The 14,695-nt window shown below is 40.4% G+C and overlaps 1 long non-coding RNA gene across 1 annotated transcript in view; it reads right to left on the bottom strand.

The window, feature by feature from the left end:
• LOC142367719 (uncharacterized) overlaps positions 1-14,695 on the bottom strand; it is a 36,633-nt gene that overhangs the window by 1,271 nt on the left and 20,667 nt on the right. Inside the window, exon 3 of the long non-coding RNA XR_012767160.1 lies at positions 7,020-7,140. This is a non-coding gene — a long non-coding RNA (uncharacterized LOC142367719). The remainder of the gene's footprint in view (positions 1-7,019; positions 7,141-14,695) is intronic.

The following is a 14,695-nucleotide window of genomic DNA, read 5'->3' as shown; positions in this document are numbered from 1 at the left end:
GTGAAAATGATCAAATGGAGTTGGCTATGCACAGTTTGATCAAATGGAGTTGGCTATGCACAGCTGGATTTAGAGTATCTTGATGGTAAGTCACAAAATGATAAATGCGAAGATGTGCATGTACCTGCTCAGATGGCTGTTGGGCTCATGTCCCTGTACTTCATAGCGTCCCATAACACTATATACAGTGTAGAACTAGTTTCTGTGAATCTTACTTGAACAACACTGCTACACAGCGGTAAACATGGCCCAGTCTCAACTTTTTTGAGATGTGTCGTTGCCATCAAATAAGATGGCTTATTATCCATAAATATAATATAAAAAAACAAAGATTTGTAATGTATTACATTAGTTTGTTTTACATTTCAGTTCCAACATCTTTGGAATCGTGGTTGTACACAGTCTTCAATGATGGAGCACTTTGGTGTAAATTTGGGATCTCATTCCTGATCTTATTAGACTCTGAATGTTGCCACTTTACCATGTGCTGGTCTCAGAAAAAGATAAGCTACTTATGGAGTGGTGGGGAGTAAAGTCAGCCTCGACTGTGAGACTATCACTCACCACAAAAGCAAACTGTTCATCCCAGCGCCGTGCTCGCACCACACATTTCAACACAAGCCAAACAGTTCACAGTGTGTTTAAAAAAAGAAGTACACACTTGCTGTGCTGTCATGTGACATCAGTTTACCACAAAAACAGTTTGTGACTTTTCCGTAACATTAGCAGGCGGGGTTTCAGGCACCCTAAGGCTAGCTCACATACAAATGCCAATACAAACGCATGTGTGCACAAACACAGACACACACATGCACCAAATGACCCAGCAGGCTTTGGGAGCCATGCCCTGACCTCTGGTTCTCAGTCAAAGGGGTGCTGTTCAGCAGCATACAACGGCACCACTGATCCCCCGTGTTCCTCTTGTAAATTTTGCTCTTTCTCCTCGGGGGCTCAGAAGAGTGCTATGTTGTTTTGTGAAAAGGAGGAGGAGGAGAAGGGAGGAGCGGAGGGGCAGGAGAACAGAGGAGTGAAGCCACTGTCTGTGTGTGAGGGCTAAATCACTATGTCTGCATGAAGGCTGGGATTGTGCGTGTGTTTCTCCGGGTGTGTGCACGCGCATGGTGTGTGACCCTCTACAGTACATGTGCATATAAAAAGAGCCGAGAACAAGGGACCTATAGTTTTAGATGAAAACACAGTCCAATGTTACAGGCCTAATAAGATTAACTGGTCTAATGGACACACTTACAGTAATTTTACTAATATGTATGAATAGGGAGGATTTTCAAGTAGAATATAATGTAATCACAATTTATATTTAGTCTTTGACTCTTTTTCTAACGTTAGGAACAAATATGCTTGTCTTCAGCCTGTTCATTTTTTTGGTTATTCAGTGTCTCAGTATCTTAAGTTCCTGTTGCTTGTTAAGATGCTTATTAACAGAAATGCATTCATTCAACTCACTTTACAACAACAAGCCTCCGTTTCTAATTTCAAAGTGCTCACACATTTATAAAATCTAAAAGAACTACCAAGCTAAAATGAATGGCCTCTCGTGTCACTTTGCCCTGAAAAGTAATTGTTGAAAGCCTAAAATCTTTTAATACTTATCTATGTTTTGCAACCTTCAATTTTCATGGCTTTGTTTTTACCCTCATGTGTAAAGTGTCCATGCCGCGAACAGCGATGCAACCCCCGTACCATCACAGATGTCGGCTTTGCACCTTTCAGTTACTAACAGCCTGGATGCTCTTTCTCATCTTTGGCACAAAGAACAAGATTTTTTTTTTTTTTTATGAAAGCAGCAGAAACATTGACTCATCTGATCACAGAACACGTGTTTCTCTATCTTTCAGTCAATTTGAGACAAGACTATTTCCAGGGTACTATTGAGCGAGTATCCTGATCACGGTGGCATGACCATTTCTTATACAGTGCTGCCTGTGAGCTCATCAGATTCCCCAGACTCCGTGAATCTTTTCCCATTATCATGCACTGTAGATGTTAAGAGACCTCTCAACACACAATTTCGTACTGAAAAATATTTGGCATACTTCGAATACTTGTTGATAATTTTGTGATTTCAGAATCCATCATTCCTTGGAAAGACAAAACCTTTGGTGGAAGCTCTTTTTTATAACCAATCTTGCATTGTAATGTGCTCTATTTTTCAATATTCTGCATGGCTGGCACAGCCCAAAGAGAACAGGCGAGCCACTTCCAGCAGCTCTGTAACAAAGACGTCCTGATTGAACAGACTTCTCTATCTCCACTTCTTAATTGGGAAAGCAAAATCACACAGTCATCCTACTGTTTTAGCATGTTTAAATGCTACCCCTTATTTCTGAAATATCTCCCTTTCAAGTAAGCACATCATTTGCGGAAGTATCTCATGTACTCACAAAATGCAAGAAAACAATCCTCTCCTTTTTTATAGATGGTAGTGTGGATCTGCAAACCAGCTTAATGAGCATAAATAAATCAGTGATACTGAGGGTGGAGCCACTTGTGTTCCCCTCCTCCCCATCTTTAATCTTGCCTTTCTCATTAACACAAGTCTAAATATGTAAATGAGATGAGACAGCATGGCAATATACAAGCCTATTACACAATTAACATGACTGCTTGATTAAGCAATATAAAACGATTTTATAACATCAGCATGCATATATGCTCTCTTCACTGCAAGCTCAGCTACACCCACATCCATCCGGGCTTTTCCTCAGATGTGTTTTCTTTACACTTTAAATATTCAAACAATCTACCCTTTTGAACCTCAAACCAAACACAAAGCCTGAAATCCAGATGTCATATATATCCTGCAGCTGGATGAGCTGCGAAATTAAGTTGAACAACATAGTCATAGAACCTTACATTTAATCTCATTCTCCCCCTTATTACAAGAGCAAGATACCATCTAAATCTGCTCAATAATTGCAATGCGGATGATGATCAAGTGAGATGGAGAGAGAATGACAGTTAGGGGTATCGCCAGTTTGACATGATTACAGCCCGGGCCTCCAGGGAGCCATATCTTGATTTAGATTAAACCGTGCTCGTCAAAGAGAAAGCACCCGTCTTTAATATCGTATATCAGCTGCCGCATAAAAATCTAAGGTTCCATCAAGTCCATGAAAAGTCATGCGAGGGGTATGATTAAATGAAGAGAGACAGAATGAGGGAAAAATCAAAATGCAGCATAGATCAGAGAGGGAATATGAAATGACAGCCTGCAAATGTTTTGACAACAAGAATAAGTGGATGTGATGGTTCGCACCGGGAAAAGATGTGTCTGTATCACCACACCCATAAAAGTGGGCAACGCAAGCAGTTATCCATAGCCATGTGTACAACATTTCTTTAAGTCGGGATGACAGTATCACAATACCCCTAACCCACCAGGACCAGCACCTGCAACTCCAGAAGTTAAATAAATAAATACAAATGTTTTTGTCTGATTAGAAGTCAAATCTCTGGGATTTTGGGGCATGGAGGAAAACTTTAGACAACACTTATGAGTATCACAGTATAGCATCACAGCGTGTCAATGCTTTGTAGCCACCTAGTCTGTCACTTCATGTTTGGGGGATTTTTATTTTTTTTGCTTCTGGTTCTGTGGAATTCTAGAGCTGTTCCCGCCTGCACTACTTTTACAGAGTCTAAAATCTGCAAATGATAAAAACAATTTAGACTTTTTAAAGATGTTTCGGTCAGTAGATCAGGAGAGTGTGAGGGCATGGCAAAACCATAGTATTTTTTCCTATTGGGCGTCTCTTTTTCATCTTCATCATGTTTTTCACACAATAAAGTCAACAAAGTGTCAAGTTTTACCAACTAAAGATGATGTTTGCATGACATGGATGCATTAAGTTTAGGTTTGCTAGGTGATACATTCTTGCACTTGAAATAATAACTTGTCTAGTGAACATAAAACAAACTAACAGAGCAAATTCATACATAAATATGTTGCTTTCTTTCAGCATGAAGAAACTCTGCTTATGAAATGAATAATGTTTGGGTTGGGTCAACATGATCTACTACAGTTTGAGTCTGAATGTAGAATTAATTCAACCCACCTAATTAAACTCAATGTTGAATGAACCAGTAACCTATACTGATGGGGTTTACTCACATCAGTCTTGTTGCTTCACTTCGATTCTGTTTTCAGTCATTCAACCAGACTGAGATAACAGACAGAATACGTGTTCATGCAACAAGATTAAATTTGGTTTCAGTGAAGATTATGTTAACCAAACCCATGCACATTAAGCGGACACAACAGAATTACGTGATGCTGAAAGAAAGCTATGTATATAGCTGTGTAAAAGTCTGTTCCATGTTTTGTTTTTTAAAGCTCAAGATAAAGCGCAAGATATCTTTTTGCAGTGTAAACAAATAGCGAGACATTTGCTTCCGGAATTCTTATGGTATTCATTTTGAACCACGATTCTGTCTATTGGTGAAATGTTCTCTGTGCTACCTCAAAGCATGATTACTCAACCCTTGTGCCTCACAGTTGGAGAGGTGTTCTTTTCGTAAAAACCTGCCCCATCCCCACAAGCCCAGAGGCCTAACATGCTCATCAAGATCGGGGAGCTCCAATCTCTTCAGGTCCTCAGCACTGTAAGTGTGAAGGGTTTTTCTTTTCTCTGCAGTTTTTCTACTCTAAATTTGAACAAAAATAATAGAAAACCTTTGCTCAAAGTGGTGAGATGAATGTCTTGAAAATCTTGAAATTCGTGCCCGGTAGGGATCAGTTCATCTCGTCCACGCTTATGCTCTTCCTCCCTGCAGCCCTCTGTATTGAGTCTAGTGTTATCTGTTATACAAATGCATTTTTATTCCATTCTTTAAAGGTTTTGAAGCATTCATGTTCACTCGTGAGGCTGCCAAGTGGTATGACTAAGATAGAGGTAGCATTAGTTGTGTTTAACTTTGCTGCAACAAATTTGGTAGAGCTTTTAGGACTGTTTAAATAACATCAGGATCACGGACTCATCATTAAGAGGCTGTTAATTACGGAACTAAATTAGACTTGTTAATGTATGATTAAGTGTGTCACATCTCACCATGGTCTGGTCTGGTGTATCTCACCCAGTGAGCCGTCTGAATGTTTTTGCAGGTGAAGCTTCAGCTTTGGCAGCTTTGGGCATAACTGCTCTTAGTTACGGAACTTTTGATCAGAGGTACTCCATCTTTTGTGTGCCACTGAAAAATGTCTTTCGAGGTTTTCTACAAAGTGAACTAAATGTTGGTTGTAATTCAAAGCCTTCCTGAACAGTGTGAGAGAAGAGACATACAAACACTTGCATGGGACATGAAAAGTAGCATCAAACTATATCAATTCAGACAGCAGTCTTATTCGCATGCCACAAATCATAGAGTGCGCGGGCAGATACTTGGAAGGTGTTAGAAGGAAATATTCCACTGTATGATTTTGAGATGGAGGGAAATGAACACCTCTTTCTATAAAAAGGTATATGTACTTTGGATCAATGTTGGCTAAAACAAATCTCCAAGCAGCGTTGACAACTGAAGGCTGAAGACAACTTTGATCAGTTGTAGAATATAACTTAGTCTATAATTTTGCTGCGAAATACTTTTCACCAGTGTTGTATAGCACATTTGCATGATCACATTTCCCTGGTTCTGGCACTGCAGGAGAGATGTTCCTCACCACAGGAAACATTAATAATGTTAGTACAGCAGGGTGCTCTTTTCCCTACCCTGTACCAAAACTCACAGATCAGCTTATTTTTTCTCTTTTTTTATCCTTTTTCAAACAGTTTGACTTTTATCAAGACCAACTTCACAAAGTGATCTGCAGCCTTGAAGTGAACCTCTTTTCTATGTCCTGACTTAGAAATATGTTGTGGATTATGTCACGATGCCAATAAATTATTTGATTAAAATAACATTACAATGACACAGATCATTTCAATAGATTTCCAAATAGTTTAAGAATTCCGCTGCTACTCCATCATGTATACATTTTTGGTTCCAGTGTTGCGAAGTAATATTGTACCTCATCAGAAACCAAGCCAGTTGGATTTCTACACATTCCATATAACCTTAGAGTGAACAGTTTTCTCTGAAACCACTTTTCTCAGAGAAACTCATTTCCACCTCTTCAGTCTTTGGAAATCTTATGAAATCCAGTGAGAAATGTCATCACCGCCAGCTTCTGCACATTTATCAAACGCTGTGGCTTGACATGAACCGAGACGCGGAAACACTGACACACACTCAACAGTGAGGGAGAAAGTTGACGGATAACACAACAGACATGTGTGACTTTCCTCAGGGGAAGCCTGTGCCGGAGACAACTTCATGAAAGAGATGGATGATGATCGCATGAAAATGATCTTTCACATTAAACACATTAGCAACAACAACACAGAGAAGACAGGGAAATTCTAAGGGAATCCTGGGACACAATGCTGCGTGGTGGATGGATGGTAGCACTCTCTGATTTGAATTGGCGCACCGACATTAAACTTCAAAATGCACACGCTCCAATTGAAAAAATCTGGGATGAAAATGGATGGATCATTTCTAACATCTATGCCTCAGTAAAATCTAATTACTGAGAATATCAACACAGGCCCCAAGTCTTTCGCAGTCGGGGACCAAAAGTAATTTGGAACAAAAAAACAAAAATATCATAATTTCATTGAGTCCTCCTATCCAAACGGTTTCTAAAGCCCAGTTTCTCACCTCTAAATCTAACTGTGTTTACTTTCGTGCTTCATACTGCCATCCCTGACTGTTTAAGTTTTGGCACCTTAACCATCTGGTTAGGTTTAGGCAATAAAAAAAACTTTCTGGATAGGGTTGACAAAACATTATGGTTTGCCTTAAAATAGACCATTTTACAACCTCTAAGGTTAACTGTATGAACTCTGAATTGAACCAAGATGCAGAGTCATTCATAATAGCAGTTAAACAAATACATTGAAGATGTGATCAAAGTTTGTGTGAATACTTTTTTTTACCAGATCTTAAATTGAGTGACTTACCATGTCAGTTTTGTTAAGCCAGTGTCCAGGAAAAACTGATGCATGTCCCAGGCCGGGGGGGTTGGTCCCACAATGCAGGTGAAGCAGAAACAGGACACAGGTCTGATTGATCTGATAAGAACTGAGACAAGAAGACTGGTAGGTTTCAGCATGTAAGGAAAAAGATTTAGTTTCAAACTAAGCAGGTAAGTCTATTATCTGGTGGAGTTTTGAAGTCTGTCTCTTGTCTTTACAGTTGACAGTGATTTGTGATGAAGACTAGGTGAGAGCAGGCTGCTGCGGCACTAAACCACTTCTGTAATTAAACAGAGAGAGAGGTTAGAAAGGCAGGAAGTGTGATACTGCCAGATGTCAATAAAAACTTTTTTTGTAGTTTACTGGGTAACGAGCCCTGGCCTATCTGCTAAAGACACAAACAAGGTGCAGTCCCAAAATAAACCTTCCGCTGAAACAAATTACTGATTCTAATCATCACAGGAAAAAACTCATATCTAACTGTGCCAATCAATTTGAATTTTTTGTCTACTGGAATAATTACCATGACACCAGCTGGTTCATATAGAAACATCTCACTTCTTTGCTCACCGCTGCTGAAAGTGTAAAGTACTTCTGGCAAGAATTATGGCATATTGCCTCGAGCATAATTAGGTAGGTTTCCATCCAAGTGAGAAAATTTGAAGTAAGCTTTTGCTTGAAATGTCATTTCATAGAAAATGCTTGTTTCTATTACGTGGTTTAACCTGTATAAACTAAGCTGCATAGTCTGTGTTTAAATGAATCATCAAAAGATGAAGGGTACATATATCCCATCGGTTGTTGGTGTTATGTGTACTTTCATTTATTGCATAATGGGAAGTAAATCAATGTGAATTGTATCAGCTAAAATAGAGTGAATCAGACTTTTCTCATTGTAAATTGTGATGCTTTCACAAAACGGCACATTTTCATTTCCATCTCATCATAGTTGTCAATGCACATGGTACCCTCATCATCATTTTCTGATGCACAGGGAACTGCTCCACAGCTGCGTATTGCCAGTTGTCTTTCGGCGGCAATAAGTCAGCACATTTACATGACACCAGAAACAAGTTCAGTGTTTTGTCTAACCAAAATGGTGGTGATGGATGTTTCTAACATCACAGCTAGGCCGTAAAGTACCTCATAAAATCCATTTTAGTGTGGAAAGTTTGGCCAACATTTTTCACATTGCCATGACGATTCACCCACTGACTGTTACATTATCAGCTCGGAAACCCCTGCCCGTCACTTTGGTGGCACCCTCTGCATTGAAAAACAACACAACAGGCTCCTGAGCAAGCGTCAGTATGTGAAAAAATAAGATTGAGAATGGGTTGCACCAAACAAAATCATTTTATTTGTGCTTATATACATGAACTGTTACTGTTTTTTAATGACAATAAGCATGATCTCAAAAGTGATCCATAAGAAAGGGAGGTTTATTCCACACCTTTTATTGTAATGTGGAGATAAAACTCCACATCTCCTAAAACCGATATTTCAATCATGCCATAAACCAATATTTGGCCCTAACAAAACACGGGCAGTGACGTTTACCAAGGGTAGGTACAAGTAGTTGGAATAGGAAAATGGCTGTCACTTTGGAAAGAGAAAACGTTTTAGTCCTAACCATGATCATTTTGTGACCATAAACAGGGAATGGCACCGCCTACACCCAACCAAGAATTGTAACTGTCATGTTATTGACTGAATGGAACTCAGAGGTGAAAAATGTTTTATGTTGCCATTCAAACTCATCTTGCATCCTTATGTGGATTTTTTTTTAGCTTGTTGACCTCTTCTGTGATGTGAAAATGCTGATATGAGTTGTATTTATTATTCCCACCACTTGTTACAGGTAGTGTTCAAAGCTGCAGAGGGCGATGTAATCCCTACAGAGAGGACAGCTGAAAATCTCCTAAGCCTCAAAGCTTAGACCTCCCTCCAAAGCCACAACCTCCACAACGTGTGTACACGCACCACCCAAGACAGTTGGAAGAGTAGTGAGTTAGCCTTGGGCTAACACCAGAAACGGAGGTAAATACAGTCACTGACTAACACACAGTGCAGCTACAGGGCTGTGCTAGCTGTATAGTGATGAAAACCATTAGCTACAATGGGGACCATTGTGGAAAAGGTACGCCTACGTTGACTTTGTTTTGACCTCCTGATTGAAACACTTTTATTTGTAGCCTTTTCAAATACAGTCTTTTCTTGCTTCCGGTAGTGGTGCTTGGTGTGGAAGGCTGAAGGTTGGTTTAAGATTTAAGCTGAAAGGTTTGGTTTTAAAATTCCTTCTCTTTTTTAAAAAAAAAACACAGATTCATTGATCTTACAATAAGTGGATTTAGAGAGGATCAGATTAAGGGTATAAATAAAAACAACCTATGTGGTCATATCAGTTGGTGATCAATTGGTATCAATTCTCATTCATGCATAAATCAATTCATACATTGCACAAGTACACTAGATCCCTTGCACAGGACAGCATTTTGTGTATTCTGATAAATTCTGCTTCTGTAAATATGTTAACTTCTATATTCTGTTTGATATTTCTATTCTTTTATTTTTACAGTTTTATTTTTTACTATATATTGGAACTAAATGTTACTTAAGTGCAATTTTCAAGAATTTCATGACTGAGAATCATGTCCCATTGTTACCTGTATACAACAATAAAACTTGAACTTGAAGTTGATATCTATGTCCACAAAAAAAGCTAAAAGTTGTTTCGAAGAAGGTGAAACAAATTCTGTAAATCTAAAACAACGATAACTGTCTGGAGGTTGGAATTAGCCTGAGACAGAGTGCAAGCGGAAGTGCTTGTGTATGTGCTGCCCAACCCACACAACAGTAAAACTACAGCATTAAGGCAGCGATATCTTTCGACCCCTCCTTCAGCATCTATTGTTCTCACATTTCTCTCTATATTGCACTCCTTTTTCTTTTTCAAGACCCCCAAAAAAACATGTTTTAGAAGGTGTCAGCCAATCAATATAGCGATGAGGGTTGTTGTTTTGAGGCCTGATATACTACACGCACACCAGCACAAGAGTAATGACTACTATCTACGGGCACTGTAACAGTCATGAATTATACTTTATTGGCTGCACTTTGTCAGATATATGACTCTCCTGCCTCCTCATATGTATTCTCCAGCTGACAAGATTTGATACATGCATGAGTACACATGCACATGGCAGTGAAAAATAAATACATATATATATATATATATATCTAAAGAATAAGCACTGATCGCAGGACATTTTCCAAACTCCCCAACCATAACCCGAGGCACTCAGTGGCACAGAAAAAAAATACAGATGAAAGCCTTTGGAAATAACAGAACAAGGTATTTTCAAATCAATATGTGTTTCTCTCCCCCTCATCTTGAGCAGTGCTTGATGACCCACGCCATTAAAGCAGACTGGGAGGCGCGTCTGCGGAGTGCTCAACACGCTGAGCGGCGTGAACAATGCCGGAGCTGATTGTAAGAGTCTCCATGCACCTGGGGGGGTTAATAAAGGGGATTGTTCTGTGTTGTAGTTTCTTTTTACTCATTTATGTTCAGCTAGGTGGAGGTCGGACGTGGTGTCCCTGAAGCCATGCAGCAGTGTGAGTGTTTTCAGCGAGATGAGGCTCAGTGGCCTTGACCAGAGAACAGTGTGAACACGCGCTCTCTGCTTCACTGGCTAAATCAATCTTTGATACCCCCTTCTGCTGCCCTCTGAGAAGTATTAAGAAATACAGTGGGGCGCAATGTGCGCATGTATGCCCAACTGTAAATGTGCATCATGAAATAATAACACGTGCACTGCATAAATGTTAAAGCATGTGTTTTACAGCAGGTTCAAAGGTTGAAATGGGACTGTACCTCTCCTGCCGCAGAAAGTTGAAGGTACATCAGCCAAGTCAGCGGCATGAAAAACACACACACGGTCATTGTTAAACTCTCACACATGAACAAACACCTGGCCGTGGAGACTGCGCTCTAGACGCTTCCACTTGGCCACAAGTTGGCCCGTCGCACAAAGCGCCTCAGCTCCCTACAGCTCCAACAGCCAGCCAGTTCATTCATTTTGCCTGCTTGGCTGAGAGTTGGCTAATGACATGACAGAGGAGCTCCATGCAAATAGCCAACATCTGTCACGGCGCTGCCTCCACTCCATATATTTATTTGCTGATCCTACTTAATATTTCTGCATATTACTGGCTGTTTGTTGGAGGCGGACAGTGATGCATGTTCCTGCATGACGCCATACAAAAGAAAGCAATCTCCCGCAGCCCTCACATCCGCTCTTGCTGCTTCTTCTAAATGCATATTTTGTGCTGGCTTTGCAGCCCGCTGAAGGTCAGAGGAAAGTAAGGCCCCTTTATTGTGGAAATAGGAGAAACACATTTGGCGGAGTTAATGCGTGCTGCATTTATCACCGACACAATAAGGAAGGCTAGATAATATATCTCCTACAATGTGGGGGGAATACATTACATGTAGGTGTTGTGATGGCTGCATCTGGGTGTTATCTGTGAGGGTTATTTGGGTTTATCTTGCATCGTGGTGACATTCCGGTTCGGAACATCCAAGGTGTCTGCTGAGTTAGTTTAAAGTCATTTCATGAGTAAATAGATATTTTTAGATGCTGGAACTTTAATAAGCCAGATCTTTCACTCTTATCTTTAAAATAGGAGCTGGTCAGATATCAAATCCTCCTGAGACAACCTATTTGGCATTTAACTGTCAGTACCTCATCAACTTGCATTGCTGGCCCCCCCCCCCCCCCCCCCACCTCCCCACCTCCCTTATAGGGGTGGGGTCAAACGTCGACATGGCTGCTTTTTTTCCGCCGTCTCTGATCCAGTGTCAGCCTTCAGAAGTGATCCCTAACCAACACGGGGCTGTCTCAGGTGCCCCCAGCGATGACTGGCAGGCCTTGGAAGTGGAGAACTGCTTTAGCCCGACGTTCAGTCAACCTGCCTCCACGCTGACACGCTCAGACAGATAGATCACTGAGGGCCAATGACAGCTCGTTATTGCTTGAGATGATAGAAGCTCACCATAGGGATTTGTATCAAAGCAGGAGTGTTTGTGTGTGTGTCTGCTTGCATACATTGAAGTATTAGATGAGAGGTGAAGACACAGGGGAAGGATGACTGGGAGTGGTTTTCTAACCTGAAAACAGAGAAATGAGTTGCTACTCTAAGACACAGAAAGCAAACAATTCAAGCAGCTTTTGGCAAACCTGATCCATGCTTTTCCAAATAAGTTTCTATCTCTGTTTGGAAGAAGGCCAGCAGAAATAAGATCCACCTTAGAATGAAACCATGTCTTCCTTTGTCCAAGTCTAAGGCCAAGAATCAACTTTTTTTGATCTTGCACTCATGTAGCCAACCGGCTCAACTGTCAGCATAGTAGTACTGTGCAGAAGTCACAGTTTCCTAACATTTAGCTTCCAAGCAGACAGCTTTTCTTGTAATCTTTTAAAAAAATGATCTTGATCAATAGTTGTCCACACTGAAGGGTTTTTTCGAAGTTTTCCGTCAGACATTGGCTGTTAGCTGGCATATTGTAGCATGGTGTGCAGTGTGCCTTTGATAAACTGGACAAGTGAAGCACAAAAGAAGAAGTTGCAGGTCTAAAAAAACGATCTTCATCAGATGAACCGTATCTGAAAGTAATGTTTGCAAGGGAAAAATTCAGCAAAGAACTGACGCAGGACCTGAGAGATGCATTTGGTCCTTCGGCTGATCCATCTATTTCTCACTGAAGCCTCATCAGAAATGGTCTCCATGGAAGGGTGGCTGTCAAGAAGCCAGTTTTAAGGAAGGGAAACAGGGAGAAAAAGGCTGAGCTGTGCCAAATGACACAAAAATGGGACTGTGAATCAGTGGCACGAGGATTTATGGAGTGATGAATTCTGCCCAGAACACAGAACTAAATCAAGCATGTTTTGATATCTAGTCACAATTGCCTCTACACTGCCTCTACCGACCACTTCCATATTGCATCTTGTATACACAGTGCACACAAGATGAGCACACGAACGGGAAATCCGAGAGCAATGTATATTCCCAGCCAAAGATAACTTCCTGTCTGCTGATTTCTATGGACACGTGTTCATATCTGATATTTAAAAAAAAAAAAAAACTGGGGTATTACAAAACACAAAAATAGTTCTCATAAAATGTCCTTACTCACTTTAAATGTGTGCAGAGTAACATCACAAATCTACCGTATGAGCATCAATTTTATAGCTTGAGACAGTTTACAGATAATTAGATCTTGGAGATTCCTGATGGAGCAATAATCGAAATGTACATTTTCCACTTTTTGTGTGTGTGGGGTGGGCCATCATCATTATCTTCATCCTAATGCCGTACAACAGCCAATCTGGACCACAATCAGCCTTTTTAATGGGAAGGCTGAGGCAAAAAGAAGCTTTCATGCAGACAGTAAGGACTATTGATCTGAGCAATGTAATCCAAAATGACTTCTGTGTTATTATTTCTCTCGTACTCTGTGACCCAGATAGAACATGAAATGAGTGTGTGTGTGTGTGTGCGTGTGTGTGTGTGTGTGTGTGTGTGTCTAAGGGGATGACGTGCCTCTTTTTATATCTGACCTCAGTTATGCAACACAGGTTATTCAACATGCTGGGCCAATGGGAGGGTTACACCCTGGAGTGTGTTTGTGTGTTGTTGTGTTTGTGGGATTAGTAGTATGTGTGTGTATGTATTTGTCACTTTTTTTCAAGAATAATTTTCACCCACCAGTTTTGGATCAGAAGTGTTTTACATTAGAGGACTGCAGAGGACTCATGCCCTGAGTCATGCCCTGTCTGAATATGTGATATGTGCAGTATATAACAGCTATAAGACAGAGAGAGTGGCCTGCTGTTAGACAGAGTGTGATGTGATAGTAAGCAGATCCCCCATGGATTAGCCTCTTTGTCTCTCTAATAACTTTATGCTGCTCTCTGTGGAGTCAGATCAGAGCTCAGGCCCAGTGATGACTGAAACTGTGTCATACATGCAGCAAGAACACAGCAACTTTGTCAGCGTACAGCTCATTTTAATTCAAAACATTATTGCTTCAGTTGCCAGTTCCGATTTCACAAAGATGGTTTTAATGACAATCCTTCCTGGTCTTTCCTTGGAAAATAAAGTGGCCCAAAGCAAAAAATATGTGTTATGAGTCTGCCCATAGCTGCACATATTGTATTTCAAACTTGATGTGATTAGGAAGAAACAAAGGCGAGCCAGTCAGGATAACCCAACACCTTATGAAATGTAAACCTCACTGTGAAACCTAAACAGAGCATTGCCCACGTTTCTGAACACATATTATACTATATGATATATTCATGGCTGCTAGAACTGATGCTTCAGCTCATAGAATATGAGCTTCTTTCATCCTTGTTTTTTTCCAGGTCCAGTCTTACAGGGTGAACCCTTACTGGGTCCTCTTTTTAGATGAGTTTGAACGTGTAAACAATTTTACATATTAGGTGTCGGGGACGAGTGGTGCATGTTTATAAAAAAAAAAAAGGGAAAGTATTTCAGGACTTCAGAGTAAGCAGCATGAAATCACTTGAGTCAGAGTCATTTTGGAACTGAGGAATGCACGCCTGACACAAATAAATATCTGTATTGCTCAGAAA

This window comes from Odontesthes bonariensis, chromosome 18 (assembly GCF_027942865.1).
Source record: "Odontesthes bonariensis isolate fOdoBon6 chromosome 18, fOdoBon6.hap1, whole genome shotgun sequence".
Classification (NCBI taxonomy): Eukaryota; Metazoa; Chordata; class Actinopteri; order Atheriniformes; family Atherinopsidae; genus Odontesthes; species Odontesthes bonariensis.
The sequence above is the reverse complement of the archived record's forward strand: the minus strand, read 5'-3'. Positions and strand labels throughout refer to the sequence as shown.